Here is an 18,236-nt window from a genome sequence, read left to right on the forward strand (position 1 = left end):
GGTAGAAGATTCCTCTTTTAATTCAAAAATTATATTTCTTTCTTTGAAAATATAAATACACATTTTGTTGAAAATTCCATTTTTATTCGGAAATTTACCTAGTCCATTTTTGGTTAAATAGTTATATTTTTCTAGTTTAAAATTCGTTTCTAATGAAGAAAGTTAAACAATTTTGTTGAAATTTTTTTGTCTGTAAAATTGTTCTTTTTAGTTGATAATTTATCTTTTTTGGTGGCGAATTATTCTTCTTGTTTTAAAATTCACCTTTTTTAGTTAAAAATCCCTTTCTTTGGTTAAAAGTTTGCATTTTGTGTGCTTTGAAATTGTTTTAACTGCAAACTAAAGTATAAACTAATCTTTTTAGTTAATAATTGTATTTTTTCAAAGTCATTTTTTTAATGAAAATTGCACTATTTTGTCGAAAATTTGTTTTTTATTTGTTGAAAATTAATTGTTTGCGTTTATGTTAATGCTATTAAATTACTTTATAAGTATAGAAAAAGAGAGAGAAAGAGAGACCAAGCGCACCTCGATACTAGCGAGCGTATCGTTAAATGTTTTACTTTAATTTTATCAGGAAGGTTTTTTGTCTTAGATGTACCAGAAAAAAGTTTAACGCAAAAAAGTGAAAATTGAAACAAGACAGTTTTTTTCTTAAAATTACAGCGTCTAACCATTTTTTCCTATGGATCAAACTGAACATAATGCCTGATAATTATAATTAGGAAAACTGCTAACAAATCGAAATAGCACAGTTTCGTCTTCGCAGGACGGATGGAACTCGAGAAATTTATAAAAATAGAAAGTTATACGTTCTTTAACATGGTTGCGAAAGGGTTAATTCTGCGTATGCGCAAACTCAGATTTAACAGGAGAACTTCGCCGAGCGTTCATGTGTTGGCGCATGTGAATGCATATGCCCAACCTTCTATATGTTAAATCTCAAAATAATTTACCAAAAACGAAGAATAAAGACAAAATGAAGCAAATAAGAAACGCAAAATAAGAAACGCAAAATAAGAAACGAAAAATAAAAGATAAAAGACAATTAGAATTCTATTTCTCATTTTTTATGTCTCATAAGCTTCGTTTTGCTCTTATTTTTAAGAAAAGAAATGATTACATAACGATTGAAGAATTACACTGGAATTTTTATTTTTCAACAAGCAACTTTCATTTACAGTTTACAAATTCTTCTTGAGTTGACCGAGCCCGGTCCCATTTCCTCAAACCTAAATGACCTCTGTCCTTTAACACTTGGTAATTTCCTGAATAGTGGGACATTAAGGAATTTTTCACAGGAGGATCTTCGCGAGGTCAAGCCGGTCAAAATATTTCTCGGGCAAAACGCCTAACAGATGAGGCCAACGATATTCGCCATAAGTGGAATTCAAAATCCAGTGAGAACCTTATGGCCAACGATAAGTCGATTTCTTGGGCTCTTTATGGAAAAATCAGAAAAGCATGCGGTCATTAAACACTTATATTTAAAAGGCATAACGCCACTTAAAATAAAATGATAAATGAATTCTACGCTAAAAGACTCTGCTCCATCGTATTCAATGGCTAAAAAGTGGATTTCTAAATTTACCAAAAGGTCGCACGAGCACTTCTGACGAACCAAGTTCAGGATTCCGCGTTGAGGTCGCAACTCCCGAAAAGATCGAAAAAATTCATTAAACGGTGACAGAGGATCGGAGATTAAAGGTAAGTGAAATAGCTGAGGCTACTAGGATGTCAACAGAGCATGTACGCAATATTTTACATGAACACTTGGGTATGGAGAAGCACTGTGCTGCATGGTTACCGCTTTTTCTAACAGTCGATCAAAAATTGACCCGAAAAAGTCGGTCAAAGCGATGGCTAAAATCAACGAAGTAAAGTTGGAAATGTTTTCCCATCCATCATATTCACGAGGTTTGGCCTCCAGCGACTATCATCTGTTCCCTAACCTTAAAAAATGACTTGGAGGTAAAAATTTTCAGAGCAACGAGGAAGTCACCGATGCTGTAAATGAGCATTTTGAGGGACTTGACGCATCGATCTATAAAAATGGAATCACTGTATCAGAACACCAATATGAGAAATGAATTAGGCTTGAGGAAGACTATGTTGGAAAATAAAGTGGAAAAACGAGAAAATTTTTTTTTTCTTGTCAGTCCGGAAATTTTCCACCTCACTCTCGTATTCAGATCCAAATAAAATGATTGGGGTGCGTAATGGCGGAAGACATTTTTTTCACATCGAATTAAGAATGGATTCATTGAGTAGCGTTATGTTACATTTTCTAATTAACTGCATACTGGCCACATCTTTTGTTCGCCTCAGAATCATTATCCATTTTTGTTTGACGCTTTTGTGTGTATTTACGACAATGCTAATTTAACCTTGAATCGACTTTTCAAATCTAGTACTTTCATGCATAGTATGCATATTGTAAGTTTTGTAATGACTATTACTTGTCCCTTTTTCTGGATCCTATCTAGTATTATTCGTATACAGTAGTGTGATATTGCTATTTTTTATATATCACGTCTGTTGGTAGAAAGACGTTCTGCGTTTTTAAGTTTTTTATACTTTATAGATACATATCTTTAAATAACAAATTTGATCTCACATTTCATCTCAAGCTTTAAATCCACTTATAATTCATATAATTCGAAGCAAGCCCATTAAATTCAGAATAATTCAAAGAGACAATCCAAATAGTTTTTAACTGTTCTGTTAAATTTTTTAAATTCCTTTTTTGTAAGAGAATTAACCATCTTTGTTGAAATTGCTTCCTTTTTTATTGTAAATTTTTTTGCCTGGTAGAAAATGAAACTATTGCGTTAAAAATTCATTTTTCTGTTTGAATAATCTTGAATCTATTTGAAAATAGTTTGGTGGAAGATGTAATAGTTTGTTTGAATTTTTTTTTTGTATTGAAAAATAAGGTCCTTGACTAAAAATTCAACAACTTCATTTTTGATGAAAACACATTTTTCTTAGTGGAAAATTAATGTATTTGATAAAATGGTGTCTTTTTTGTTATAAATTTATTGTCCTTGCTTCAAAATTTATCCATTTGGTTTAAAGTTAAAATTCTTTTTAAATATCAGTTTTTTTTTGTTGGAGGCGAATCATTTTGGTTGCATGTCAGTATTTAACTTCTACATTCTCATCCTAATGAGAAGGTATTGGTCTTATGTAAAATCTCACTTTATCACTTTCAATCAAGTCTCCACACTTCGAGACCCCCTGATTTAGAAAAAAAAAACGATCAGATTGGATTTTGCTTTGGCATACCTTTTTAAATCCTAAACAGAAAGAACGACTTTGTAAACCTGCCAAACCACGTGTGATTTGAAAAAAGTCAAGAAAGGAAAAACGTTAATTTTCGAAAGCACTAAACTACTATTTTGCTATGCCGAAAGAAGCGACCAAGCTCAATCACAGACTCCTTCGTGTGATAAAAAATAAGGTCATTAATATCGACCTAGCCAGGAGGAAGACCCAGCCCGACACGCTTAAGAAAGTCGTGCAGAGCAGGCCTCACTTCTACCAGGGCAGCGCAGTGATTCAAAAGATGCCCCGTACAGATGTGACCAGTTCTAAGTCTGGTGACGAGGTTAATGAAATATCTCGGAAGATTGAGGCCACAAAACCAAGGCCTTGGCGTTTTTACATTGACTCTCGATAAGTAGGTTCGCCACGATCCTTCAGGCCCACCGTAGGGCCAACACGGCGCAGCCCAAAAATTGAAGTCCCTGTGGCAAACCTTTTGAAGGTGCCGTAGAAGGCATTCCCTTATAGCAATGACAGTGAACCCAGAGGCCTGTCTAGCCAATCAATCATCAATTTTATTTGCCCAATCCCGCATTGCGCCGGTATCCAACAGAATCGGATAGTTGGCCCCTCTCTTTTCACCGCTGCAACGCTATTGCCCACTGTACGAGCCAGAATGGGGCCCTTGAGATCCGAGAATCTGCGCAAGAGGCTCTCCATAGTGATACGCGAGTCCGAAAATATGACCACGTCCCTCAAGCGCGACTCTATAGCAAATTTAACCGCATAAAAGAGGGCGTATAATTTTGCTGATAGGATTGACATGTGATCTTTCAGACGGATCTTAAGTCTGCGGTCAACAATGGGGATGTAGTATCCACATCCAAACACCCTCAGGGTCTGGTTCACCGATCTATCCATAAAAACACACGTCGCCCCTGGGAACTTGCGGTCAGTAAACTCGTAAAAAACCTGCCGCCAAAACTCACATTCCTTGAAGATTTGCCGGGAATCCATCGCCTCCGAAAAATCTTCCATCGGGCCGTAGACAGCCAGTAGGTTAACCTTTTCCGGGTTCAACTTAAAACCCCTAGTACTGGCTCTGGTAGCCAAGTCATCGAATTTCCTCGCCAGTGGGTTCGCATTCCAGAAAAAGTTACGCAGTATGAACCTGTTTGCCAGTAGCGATAGACGAAACGACAATGGGGTCTCGACTGCCTTCGATAGAAACACAAAGATATATGTGGAGCTCATGCACCCCAAAGCAATCTTAGAAAGGCAGGATGAATGGTATCCAATATTTTCAGCGCCGTTACGCTTGCTCTAAAAAAAAGGCGGCCCCCCATCCAAGCACGATCCGATCAACCCCTTATGGGCAGTGAGCAAGAAGAGGTGACAAAGCGCCCCAGAAAATTCTTGCAATTACCCTGAGAATATTAAGGGGTCTCGATGCCATGGCTGTGATCGCCTTATTATGCGCGATCTATTTCATTATCGGATCCAATATTATTTCCGAGTAGTTAAGGTTACATCGACTCCGAATAACGGTTTGATTGATCTTAACCGAAATGCCCCAAACCCCTCCCATGCCTCCAGAAAAGACCCAGAGTTGTGACTTTAGGACCAAGATGAAGAGCCATAGACTCTCCAGCAAAGGAGTCAATTGCTCAGAAGCCAATTCCAAAAGCTCGGAAGCCTCCTGCCCAAGTCTTCCGGTGACGAAAAGCTATTGCTTCTCGTACATGACTATACTAACTTCGTCAGGTAAATGTTGCCTTAGCTGTCTCAGAGCCAGGCCAAACAGGAGCGGTGAGAGGACCCTTGGGTTACGCAAACTCCACAGGACCTCGGGTTGGATATGTCAGAGGAGAAAAAGAGATGTCGCCTGCTAACCAGAAAGGAGACTGCATTGCGCAACCTTGTTGGAACCCCTAAGTCCCTCAGCTCATCGATCAGAATCTTGAGTAGAACCGCGTTAAAAGCACCTTTAAGGTCAAGGGCAAGAGCAAGCGTGCCTCTACACCCTCCAAAACCCTTCATGATGTCCTCTGGGTCAATCTCTTGCATAACTTGCTAAAAGTTAATGTTTATGAGATTGGCCTAAAGCCCTGACCACCCGGTTCAGGTATAAAATGAACACGAGGGCCCCTCCCGGATTCCGGGAAAAAAGAGTCGCAAAACATGTTGTTGAACAAGGATTGCACGAATCTTAGCAGTGGATCCGAGAAGCCCCGTATAAGGAATGTCAGATCGCACAAGCTCCTTCTGTAAGTCCCTAATCACTGGAAGATCAGGGTCCATAATTACTCCCGTGTGAGACTCTCCAACTGAAAAGGCCAAGGCCTTAACGGTGCGCCAGATCCTCGACAGGCCCGTTGCCGGATCTAAATACTCACAAAAGGCTCAAATGGACTAGCGATTAATTCATCTGAGCTGTGATTCAACCTCACAATCAACCCTCTTATAGGCTTCCATTTCTTCATCTGTCTGTTTAGCCAGAAACCTCCTCCTTGCCAACCTCCTTTTAGCCTGGATCGCCTCACATTCAGCATTCAACAAGAGAGGTTGCCTAGACCTATGTCCACCCAAGGAGCCCGGTCTATAGGCCCCATATGCCTCCAGAGAGTCCCAAACCGCATAAGTGAATTTGTCATAAATGTTCGCAGGGATAGCACCATCTACCAACTCAGATCTAAGGCCCGTAATGAGACCCTTTATTTTATCATTGAAAAGGTTCCAGTCCAGCGATATAATGCTAAATCTGCTGGGCGAGGAGCGTAAAGAAACAGAAGAGACGTCTAGTTTGCCAAAGACCGGAACATGCTCCGAGTTGTGACTATTTTCGCCGACTCTAACAGTGGAAACAAAAACTAGAGCAGCCGTAAAGAAAACAAGGTACAAATTATTAGCAAGTCGGCCAGGACCGGAAATATAGGTGGGAGCAGATTCGTTAAGAGGAATTAGGGCGCTGTCGAAAACCGCTGGACACAACTGGTTGCCCAGAAGGTTTGTGTTTGGGGAGCTCCACATGAAAGAGTGGCCATGTAAGTCCCCACATATTATTAAAGAGCCTCTATTCGACACGTAATCGACTAAGCCCAACCAGGAGTCCTGTGTAATTCTAGCGTCAAGAGGAACATATATGAAGAGGAAGGCAATCCTTTTTGATGACGTTTTAATAGTTAACCCCACTTCCTCCATATTCCTGTCCATGGACCAGCCAGATCTATGTTATCCATATATATATATATCGTCCCTGACCACAATCAGTAAGCCGGCTCCCCTACCAACCGCTTTGTCACACCGATAGGTCATGTAACCCTTAATCTCGAAACTTTTACAACGGGTCAGCCTTGATTCGGAGATGTAGAGGACATCTAGATTATTAAGAAAGAGCAGCGACTCAATCTCCTTTCTCTTACCTACCAAACTTCGGGCGTTCCAATTTGCGAATTTTAAATCCTTCCACTCAGATGCAATGCCAGAACTTCAAAAAACTAATAATAGATTTCAGAAAAGAGGCGGAGGCCCTAACAAGTAAACAGGTACAAAATACCTTAAAACCAATGAAGTAGATCTGGTAGTGTAAAGGAGATCGATGAAGCGAGGGTTACAGCAATTTCATTGTTTTCTGCAGTTACTGTTGTTGAACAGTCTTTTTCTTAGGCTGAACACTTCCATCAGTAGTAAATTTTGTAATAGTACTATGAAATGGAGCAACTCACACAACTCAATTTGGAAAATGCTGAGCGTAAAAGTTAACAGAATTATCGAGATTTCTTCCAACTTCTCCATGCACCAGAACCATTTCAATTTTTTCTCGTACGGTTAGATACTCCATTTTAAAGTATTATTCGGAATACTCTTTGATCTTACTCAAATAAATTTGGTCTTAAATGCATTTTCTCTAATTTAGTGTATTTAAGGAAAGAAAAAAGTGAACACTTTCGCAATGTTTCAATAGCCTCCGCTGACCTGAATCTACAATAATGCAATAGCTTTAATTCAGGAATATTCAGAAAACACTGTTAATGTAAACGTATTACTTCATAATTACTTCTTAAGAACGGATATAGGTTTTGGCATGTTTTTCAAAATAGTAATTAGCAAAGAGATCCAAGGCTCTATTTCCCTTATTTCTAACCGACTTCAAAAAGAAGGAGGTTCTACCTATGTTTGTCGCGATGTATTTTTTTGTGTACGAGTTTTTATTGAACTCGTTCAACGATTCTCTAGCGATTTGAAAAATCCTTTCGTTCCGTGGTCAGTCATGTTACAGAAATATTTTGGACGAATCATACGCATATTTAGCCAAAGTGCCCTCAATACTCCTCTTTATATTCCCCTTAGTCCACCGTTTTATACAAATCCTAACTTAAAAGTAATTTGCAAGGAAAGGTGATTGCAAGGATCACTAAAAGTAGATATGAGTTGAATTATTTATTAATGACTACAGGTTGTTTTGAGGTCAAAATTGACAGAGACGACATAGGACGGGTACGCCTTAAATATAAACTCAAAATGCTCAGATAAGAAAATTTTTTACTCAAACTCGAAGAAAAGTAAACAAGGTGAAGTGTTTTGTTACTTGCAACTAGCCTAATAAAAATTATTTACAAGCCGCGCTACGCTTATTGTTGTTTCCGTGAGATAAAATGTAACCCTTCTGTGGCGAGCTTATAAACGACATGCTTGATCAATTTATGATGTAAGTGAATTATTTAGTTAATATTGCTCTTATTCCAGTATAAATTAAAAAAGTTGAAATTGGATTATTGAGATTTACTCTCATTTTCATCCAGTACGTTCATACAACAGTTACAAATTTTTGTTCGAAAGTTTACTCTGGATAACGAAACTAATTAGATTGAACTGGTCGCCGGTTTAGATTAGATTAGACGATACCGATTGACGCTAATTTACTGTGATGATTGAATTTGACCAATAATCGCTTACAATAGCACTCAAGAAAATTGATTCTAATCACTTTCCCTATTTGACTAATTCGTTCGCGTCTTTTATCAACTGTTTCTTTCACAAACATTTTTCATTTTGATTCAGCATCCCGATATCTAAAGAGGCAGATTTTATTTTCGCAAAAACTCTATTTTGAATAATTATTTAAAGTCAATTTTGAAAACTTAGAAAAATTTAATCTGAAAATTTTCGGTTCATCTCCTAGGAGCTGGCTAATTTTTGTTATTGAAACATTTTGCTAAACCGTCTTTAGAAATTTAAAATCCGCATCCGTTTTTTTGAACTTGCATAACTTCTTTAATCCGACTTTCTTTGTCTTCATTTATTTAATATTTTATTATGATGTGTAAAAATGGACGAACGGTTTTGATAAAGTTAGACGATTATAAAATATAGGTAAATTACTAATAGTTTACAACAGTCAGTCAGTGTTGATTTTAAAAATATTTTTTTACGACGCTGTTTCTTGAAAACTTGTAAAAACCAAATTATCACTGTTTGACAAAGGTTAACAACACAACTTTCCATACAACTCGCAACCCAACTTCTGTACAATTTGCAACCTCAGGCGCAACCTCACCGACAATAAAACCCCGATATCTCCGAGTAAGTACTAATAATTTCAATATTTGTCATTACTTAAAAATTTTAATGAATATATTATATTTCTCTATCCACAACTATGTTCAATTGAAAATTCAATGTTATATTTGCAGCTTTGCGACAAAATTCCTTGAATTTCTTACTTTTATCTGACTTTTTTTTGTAATTTGCTTGACGGTTATACTTTTTTCTTTCGCATACAAAAAACAACCTTACACCTAAGAAATCATTAGTGCCAATGCAAAAAAATGTTTGTCTCTAACTTTATTTTTTAGACTTTAGAGACGACATTCATGCAGATTTTTATAAGAGGTCATCCGGAAATTACGTTAGTCGATTTAGAAGAAAGATTTGATCAATCTTACGCAATAATGTTTTTCACTAAAAACAATAAAAATTTTTAAAATCAAAAGGGTGACCCACATTTAACAAATTTTACACGACGTCAACAAAACGTTCCCATTTTATCAATTGCAAAAAAAGTTACATTTGAAATTTATAAATGCTCTCTGAGCGTGAAAAAAAAAAATTATAACTACATAGTACATTTCTAAACACCGATATGAATTTTCAACAAAATGTATGAATTTTAAACCAAACATTATAGTTTTTTGACACAAAAAGGTAAATTTAAAATAAAAATAGATTAGTTAAATTTTCAGATAAAAGGATAAATTCCCAAAAAAATAAATTTCGAAATTTCAGTCGCATACTTCTATCATTAACGAAAACTAATTAATTTTTAGAAAAAAAAAGAATTTCGAACTAAAAATAGAGTTTTAAACAAAATAAACTAATCTCAAATAAGAAACATAAATTTGCAAAAACAAAATAAATTATTAGCTACAAAACTGAATTTTCTATCCAGAAGATGAATTTCCTACTTTAAAGGACAATTTCGCAACAAAAACATTTACTTTTAAGTTCTGAAACTCGGTTTATGAAACAGAGTACTGTCAGGGAATTTCATTCGGAATAAAAATGTCACGAACTTTGAATACAAAATTTGTGAAAGTTCTTGGACTATTAATAGTCACTGTAAATGAAAAATTGACCAAAGAAAAATTCGAAAACTTGTAAAATGAAGATTTGCGGGAATTTTGATTAAATATCCTTTGAGTAATTTAATATCGCTGTATTTATATTTAATTTTTCTGCCTTTTTGTCCTCCTGAAGATTATCTTTTTAGTTATAAATTTTACTATTTGTTTGGTAATTTAACATTTTATTGAAAAGCCATTATTTTTGTATTGAAAATACACTTTTTTTAATAAAATGTAGATTTATGGTTGAAAATTCAACTGCTATGTGGAACATTCACTTTTTGTTTTAAAATCATATATTTATGTTGAAAAGACAGACTGCAATCTTTTTTGGGTTAAAATTCAATTTAGTTTTTGAAAGTTTCTCTTTTGATTTCAAAATTAATTTGTTTTAACAGAAATTTAATATTTCTCGGATAAAAATGCAACTTTTTAATTTAAAATTAATGCTTATTGCTTGAGGATTCAAATAATTTGTTCTACAATTTTGGTCCCACCAATTTTTTGCTAAAGATTCCTATGCTTAGTTGAAAATTCACCTATTTGGCTAAAAATTTCACGATTTCATTGGAAACTGTTATTTTTTTATTTAAATTTAAACTACGTAAGTAATAGTTGCGAAAATCCTTAAATTTTTTAAAATGGTCACATAAGAAAAAAATTATGCTCAAAGATAAATGTGATAGTTAATACTTTCAACCCGAATGTTTTTGACAAAAAATAAAATTTTACAAAAGTGTTCAACAGTCAACCCAGTGGTTCAAGTTTTAACCAAAAATATGGCTTTTAAACCAAGAAAATTAGTTTTATGCCAAAAAAAAGTCAAATTTCCAACCAAATATATTCATGAATTTTGAAACAAATGGGTCGAGTTTTTATGAGACGAATCCCGTACCAAAAATATGGTAGTAAAATTTTCAGTTAAAATGAATAAACTTATAACCAAAAATTTTTTTTTTCTTCAATAAATTCAGGTGATATTAAAGCAAAGATACAAAGAAAAGATAAAAAAGGAAGAGTTTCTCTAAAAACAGGAAAAAGACGAATTCCTTAAAAAAGGCTAGAAATTTAGAAAACGTGATTACAAAAAACGATATAAATAAGCATTAAAAAAAGACGAACGATTTAACTTATTATGAATACTTTCAATTTTTTGAAGAAAAATATTTCTATTCATTTATTTATTTCATTAAATAACTAATTTTGTGAACATTTGTGCATTTATTTAAAGCTGCAAATATTAATTTTCAAAAAGGTTATAGAAATGAAAAAAAAACGTAAGAAATCGGGAAGTTAACAAAACGAAACAAATTTCTTAACTGAGCATACAATACAGTTAACATGCATATCACCTTCCTTGTTTTTTACTTCCTAATATTAAAAGCGGTGCAAAGTTTAAAATTCGAAAATGACGAATTTTTTAATAAGAAGAGTATATAACAATTTAAAAACAAGTTAAATGAATAAATAAATTATTATATTAGACAGAAATGATTAAAGTAAATCAGATCTAATTTCATTTATTTTCTCGATGGACCAACATGAATTTTAGACATTGAAAACATTCTTTTATGATTTTAATTGCCTCATGGACCTAAATGTTCATGAAAATTTGATATTGCTTATTATTTTCACACACTGAACACTTTCCTAATAAGATTTTAAAAACACGTTTGGGCGATAAAAGATTTGATTTTAGGAAGCTAAGTGCAAATAGTGGGCAGAGTTTTGATTTCAAAATTTTATGATATTAAGCTGAACGACTACGCATGCCGTTATTTCTTTTAACTTAAAATAATATTTCCTAATAAAACTTTCGTCCTCCTTTCTGGGAGAAAATTCTTTTGGATTTTATATGTAATAAAATAGCTTAATAGTTTCATCTAATTGCAGAATATTACCAACAATTAACATTTATATTTTTTATAAATTATTTAAATTAAAAAAATACAAGATCTATCTTTTTTGCGGAAAAAATTCGCTCTTTCTGATATGTGTAAAATTTTGTTTTCAGCAAAATAAACTAAAAATATTTTAAACTAAAAATTAATGTTTCTTTATAACTGATAAAGGTTACAAAATGAAAAAAAAAACGTTAATTTTTTTAGAAAAAAAAACTCATTCCCATCTTATTTTCATATAAATAGCTTATTGGACCTTAAAGGATTAAGAAAATTCCCAATTTAAGTAATTTTTGTTTTTTAGCTTTAGTTTAGTGTGAATCTTTTTTTAGTTAAAACAATATTTTGCAGAAAAGTAAGTTGAATAAGCTATTTCAATTCATATATAATTAAAAGAATATTTCTTTCTGAAAAAAGTGAAAATTTTCTATTTTTCTAACTCAAATGATCTATACCAAAGATAAACATTAAGTGTTATTTGTACTTTGCAATAAAATAAGTTTGATGGCTATTTTAATGCGTATTGGATAAAAAGGATTTCTTTCCGTGAAAGCTTATAATTTTCTATTTTTTTCATAACATATTTATAACAGGGAAGAATATTAGGTGTTAATAATATTGTGTAGTCAAGTAAGTTTAATTAACTATTAGGTTACATATATTATAAATAATTTGATCCAGTTTATAAAAATATTTTTTAATGCTAACAAATGTTAATCTTTTCTATTTTTAATGTATTTTTATGAGAGTTTATAATAAAAATTGTAGATGACTTTTGGTTGAACCACTTTTGTCTTTTAGTATTTTTGCCCCTTATATCGTTTTTCTGCAAATTTAATTTTCAAACTTTTAATCTTATTTCTTACGTTGAAAGAAAAATGTACTATTGATATCTCAAAATTATAAGTTGCAAATTTGTATATTCTTTTCACGCGAAAAACTTTTGTACATTCATTTTTTTGTCACCTTCTTTCGTTTTCGCCAACTTTCATTTTGTTTATTTCTTATTTTATTTTTTTATGGTAAAAAGAAATTGCGCGCCCTAACCAAAAAATATTTACGAAAAATTTTTACAAACAAAACGAAGAATTAGCATCCAGTTTTTTCGTATCTTTCACACTTCGACGGCAAAATGATTTTTTAACGGGGTTTAAAATTTCATTATATATCAAATGGAAATTAAATATTTACTTTAATTTATAGTGGACATGGTTTTTATAGGCATTTAATCTTTTTTTTAAATGATTCATTTCTTGGGTTGAAAATTGAACTGTTTTGTTAAAAATTTATTTTTTTTTGTTAAGAACATATTTCTTTAACTGAAAATTAAGCCATTCTATGTTTGCTGTAAGCAAATATTTTTCAATTAGAAATTCATCTATTTTAAAAACTTTGTTATTTTTGGTAGAAAATTAACCTTTTTGGTTAAAATTTTATTTCTTTGGTTGAAGATTAGATTTCTTACTCAAGACTAATTTTATTAAATAATGATGAAAATTCAACTTTTTCTTTGAAAAATTTCATTGCATTTAACTTGCATGATTTTAATCAAAAGTTAATTTATTTTGTTACAAGTTTTATTTCTTTAGTTGTAAATTGATTTCTTATTCATAACTAATTTTATTAAATAATTCTGAAAATTCAACTGTTTGTTTGAAAAATTTCATTGCATTTAACATGCATGATTTTAATTAAAAGTTAATTTATTTGGTTACAAATTTTATTTCTTTGGTTGAAAATTATATTTCTTATTCAAAACTAATTTTATTAAATAATTATGGAAATTCAACTGTTTGTTTGAAAAATTTCATTGCATTTAACATGCATGATGTTAATGAAAAGTTAATTTATTTTGTTACAAATTTTACCAATTTTGTTGAGAATTCGTTTATTCTATTGATAATTAAATTTTTTACGGAAAATATAGCTATTCCATTTCTGCTAGAACATTATAACAAATTTACTTATTGAATGAAAATCACATTTTGACTTATAAGAGTTAAACGAAATTTAAAAAAAATAAGAATTCAACTATTTTTATCAAAATTTTTTTTTTTAGTTAAAAAATAGTCTATTTTGTATAAATACGTCTTTCTTGGATATCCATGCAAATTTTTTCAGTGAAAATTTAATATTTCTGGATAAAAATTCCACTGTTCTAGTAAAAAATTTGTTCAATTTTGAGTGCAAATATTAATTTTAAGCTCGATAAAAAAAAGAAATTTTAAACAATCCTCAGATAAAGTAGACCAAGTTTCAACCAAATGTTTGCTTTTTGAGTAAAAAAAACTGTATTAAAAAAATAGATTAGCTGAATTATCAGTTAAAACAATTGATTTTTAATGAAAAACGATTTTCTATAAAATGGTTAAATTCTCAAGAAAAAATATAATTTTTATCCTAGATTACGTATGTTTTACCTAAAAGGCAGATTTTTTAACATTATCCAAGAAAATTAATACATACATTTTAAATAAAATAGCTAAATCAGTAAAAAATAGGTAATTTTACCCAAATTTTTAGTAAGAAAAAACAAGATTTAATAAAGAAGATGCAATTTTCAATGAAATACATATTGCATTTATTTTAATGAATTTGTTTAAAAATTTGCTTTTTGACATAACTCATTTACTAATATTTGATTGATTTTCTAATATTTGATTTACAATTTAAGATGAAAAGGTAATTCTGATTATACTTGGTTTTAAATTAAACATGAATATGAAGATCTTATTCTAAAAAAGAAATCGCACCATAGGGGCTAAGTTTTCCAAGTAATTTGCAAATTGCTATTTTATCCATATTATATTGATGAATTGTCGCTTATCAGGACATTTAAATTTTGAATTATTGAATCAACAGAAAAGAGTGATCAATGAATATTTATTGACGTTTAAAATGATTAAATTGTGTCGTTTAAAGAATAATTGACTGAAGAAATAAATAATTTTACAGGTTTCGATGAGTATAATATAATAGAATAAAGCTTTTTTAAGGTGAAATTTTGTAATAGACGGACATTGGATTTTGGAAAAATTTTAAATTATTCGGATTTTATTTTAAAAGGTTATTTTAAGTTTTGAGGATTTTAAACTATGTCGATAAAGAATCTGAAATATTTTTAAACAATTTTTGGATTTATTTTTTATTTTTATTAGTAGAAGTAAAATTATCTCAAGATTCATGATTCAATTTAATTTGATTTCTTCATTTTCAAACAGTGATTTAAAAGAAAAATTAAATGAGAATTACAAAATTACAACAACAAAAATTCTGTTATGCTTAATAAATATTTTAAGTAACTTAGAGAATTTAAAGTTAATTTTAAACTAGTCAAAAATTTCATTTTTTTAATGTCGATTTTTTAAGACTTTAAAAAAGGAAGCTGAACCCAAACTACGAAAGGTTTCAAGACAATAACAAAATTTTGTTTATATTCACAAAAAAATCTCAAATGATTTTTTATTTTTTTTTAAATAACGTTAGGATAATGTTCAAAAATATTTCAAAACATTTCGAAAAAGAATCTGGAAGTTGAAAATTGAAAATTTAGAAAAAACTGCAGATTGTTTACAAGTTGGTAAAAAGAAGCTTTTTATGAATTTGAAAAGGTTTTTAGAGAATCAAACAATATTCTTCAGATTTATAGGAAAATTTAAAGTTATTTATTAAAAGATTTTAGGACAATTTTTTTGCAGAATTTAAAAGAAAATTGTGGATTAAAAAATTTAATAAATTTATACATTGTAAACAAATTTAATTGATTTTAATGAATGAATTAAAATATTTGCTTTTCATTATAACTATTGCCATGAAATTTAGCTTCAGATTTAAGAAGAAAAATGTCATTTTTATTATACTTTTTTTTTAATTTAAATGTAAACTAAACTTATTTTAAGCTAATTAATAAACGTTGTTAAAAATGATTCATAAAATCGAGGAAAACCTTTTATTGTTAATTATAACTAGTTTTGGAAAAAAACTTAAATTGAACTTTTAAATAAACATTTCACAATTTTCATGTTTATTTAACAATAGTTTTGGGCTCTAATTTCTTTCTCTCTCAATTTAGGTAATAGTTGCAACTATTATTTAAGCCTAATGATTTAGGGCTTATTTTATTCCTTTAAAATATTCTCTGATAATCTCATTGGTACTTTTTTATTAAAAAACTTTTATTTGGGGATTATAAAATGGTTATTGTTTAATCAATAGGTCTTCACAAATGAATTTTTAAAATAAAATCGTACTAATGAGATTTGCAGAGAATCTTTTAATAAATGAAATGTAAGCACCACAGCATTAGAATTAAATAAGAATTGCAATTTTTACTCAAAGAGAAAAAGAAAAATATCAAATTCCAAATAGTTATTGTCAAATAAAGAAAACCCGAAATATTTGTTTCAAAAGTCCACCTCGAGTTCTTTTCCAAAATTACTTATAATTAATGTTAGCACATTTTTCTGGATTTTAAAAATCATTTTTAAAAAGGTTAATTTTTTAACTTGAAATAGCGTATGAATAATAATAAAGAATATAAATAAATAAATAATAATAATAAATAAGGAAAAGAATTGAGTTCATTAAAACACATAATATATTTATTAAAATATTTGAAAATCCAAAATGACTTTAAATTAATAAATAAAAAATATTGCAATATCTATTATATTATATAATATAACATAAAATAATTAAAAAATTCGAGTATTTTAAAAAGGGAGCTAAAGATGTCAATTTGCTTTTCAAATCACTATAACTAAAAAAATGAAATAAAATAGAATACATACAATTATGTTTCTGGCTGTATAGTGTATAGAAATAATACATTAACAACTTTTTAATCGTTTAAACAAATATAATTTTTTTGACTATTTCCTTTTCCAAAAATACTATTAAAATCGTATTTGCTAAGTAAAACATAATATTGAATGATTTCGAGAAGAAGTAAATTCTGCTAAAAGCGTAATGTTAATGTTTGTGGAGTTGATTTTTTTTTTTTTTTTAATTTGGAATTTTTGGAAACCATTCAATTTTATGTTTATATCATAAAATACGATTTAGAAAATATTTTTGTTCTATAAAAATAACTGATCAAGCAAATAAAAAATTTTCAAACGAGTAGGTATTTTTTAAACATTAGAATAAATGTATCAACATTGTGATATTATACAACAAAAAGTAGCATAGCATACGAATTGAAAAAACAATGGACACCTTTGTCTGATTCTGGCCCAAACTTCGACAAAAATAATATAAAAAAAATATTTACACCATTAAAAATATAAACAATTTCATAACATTAATTATTTTATTTTTAACAAACAATAATTTAAAAAAAATTATTTTTAAAATTATTATTATATAATTTTCATTTTCATTCATTATTTAATATATAATTCGCACATGCGTTTACATACACATATAATCGCACGCTTAAACGATTTAAAAAATCGTATTCGCCGAGGATGCGAACCCTTCCTAAGCTACCTTAGCTAATGTATTTTACCAGGCACTCTAACCACTTCGGTATTGAAGCACTTGAAGTTTGTTTACAAAAACATGTCCCGGAAGTTATTTCCACAAACTTATTTTTAAAAAAATGAAAGATTTGCTAAATTTTACGAGACTTGTACTCATTTGTGCCGTAAACGTTTTTTAAAGAAATCTTTAAATTACGGGCACAATTTTATTATTTTTGAAAATTTGGAAAAAAATCAAGCTTGTTTTGAGTTTTCCTAGACAAATGCAGTCTTTATTCCATCTAGCAAAATTATGTAGGATCAGCAGTTTTCATATTAAAACTCAAACTGTAAAACTCAAAAAACATGAAAGATCCAAAAAGTCCCTGCTTAAAATAGCCAAAGAAGTCCGTTTTGTTATTTTAATATCACTCATCGCCAAATTTTGAACAAATAATTAAAGGACCACTCACATTTCTTAAAGAAAAGTGGTTCAGGGTAATTTGTTCGAATTTTCTATATGTTTTGTATCTCAGCGTCCTGAACAAATTTCTCTATAGTCGCAAAGCCCAAAACCTTCTGTGTTTCGAGATAAGGCCCGCTGAAGTCAGCAGCAGCCGGTTTTAGTTCTGTCAAAAATTTAGGTTGATGGTGAAATTCTTGATCTAAGACTTGCTGCGCAACTCAAGTACAAGGTGTATTTATGACCTTGACATCAAGGTCAAGGTCAAAAAAACATTTCAAGGTCAAATTAGTGTTTTTTTTAACAGCAACCCCTTTTTACGGTGCCGCAGATGAAAACAGCGTAGAATTCTAAATTATAATTTAAGTTCTACTGTAATTTCAAGTCAATGGTAAATCGTTAGAGTGACCATGAGCTTGCTGAATTTCAGAACCGTGTTCAAATTAGTCTGAAATAGATCAAAACAGCTGACCGTTGCCGTTTGCTTACTATATTTTGTTGTACAAACTTCCAATTATTT

Source organism: Belonocnema kinseyi, chromosome 7 (assembly GCF_010883055.1).
Source record: "Belonocnema kinseyi isolate 2016_QV_RU_SX_M_011 chromosome 7, B_treatae_v1, whole genome shotgun sequence".
Lineage (NCBI taxonomy): Eukaryota > Metazoa > Arthropoda > Insecta > Hymenoptera > Cynipidae > Belonocnema > Belonocnema kinseyi.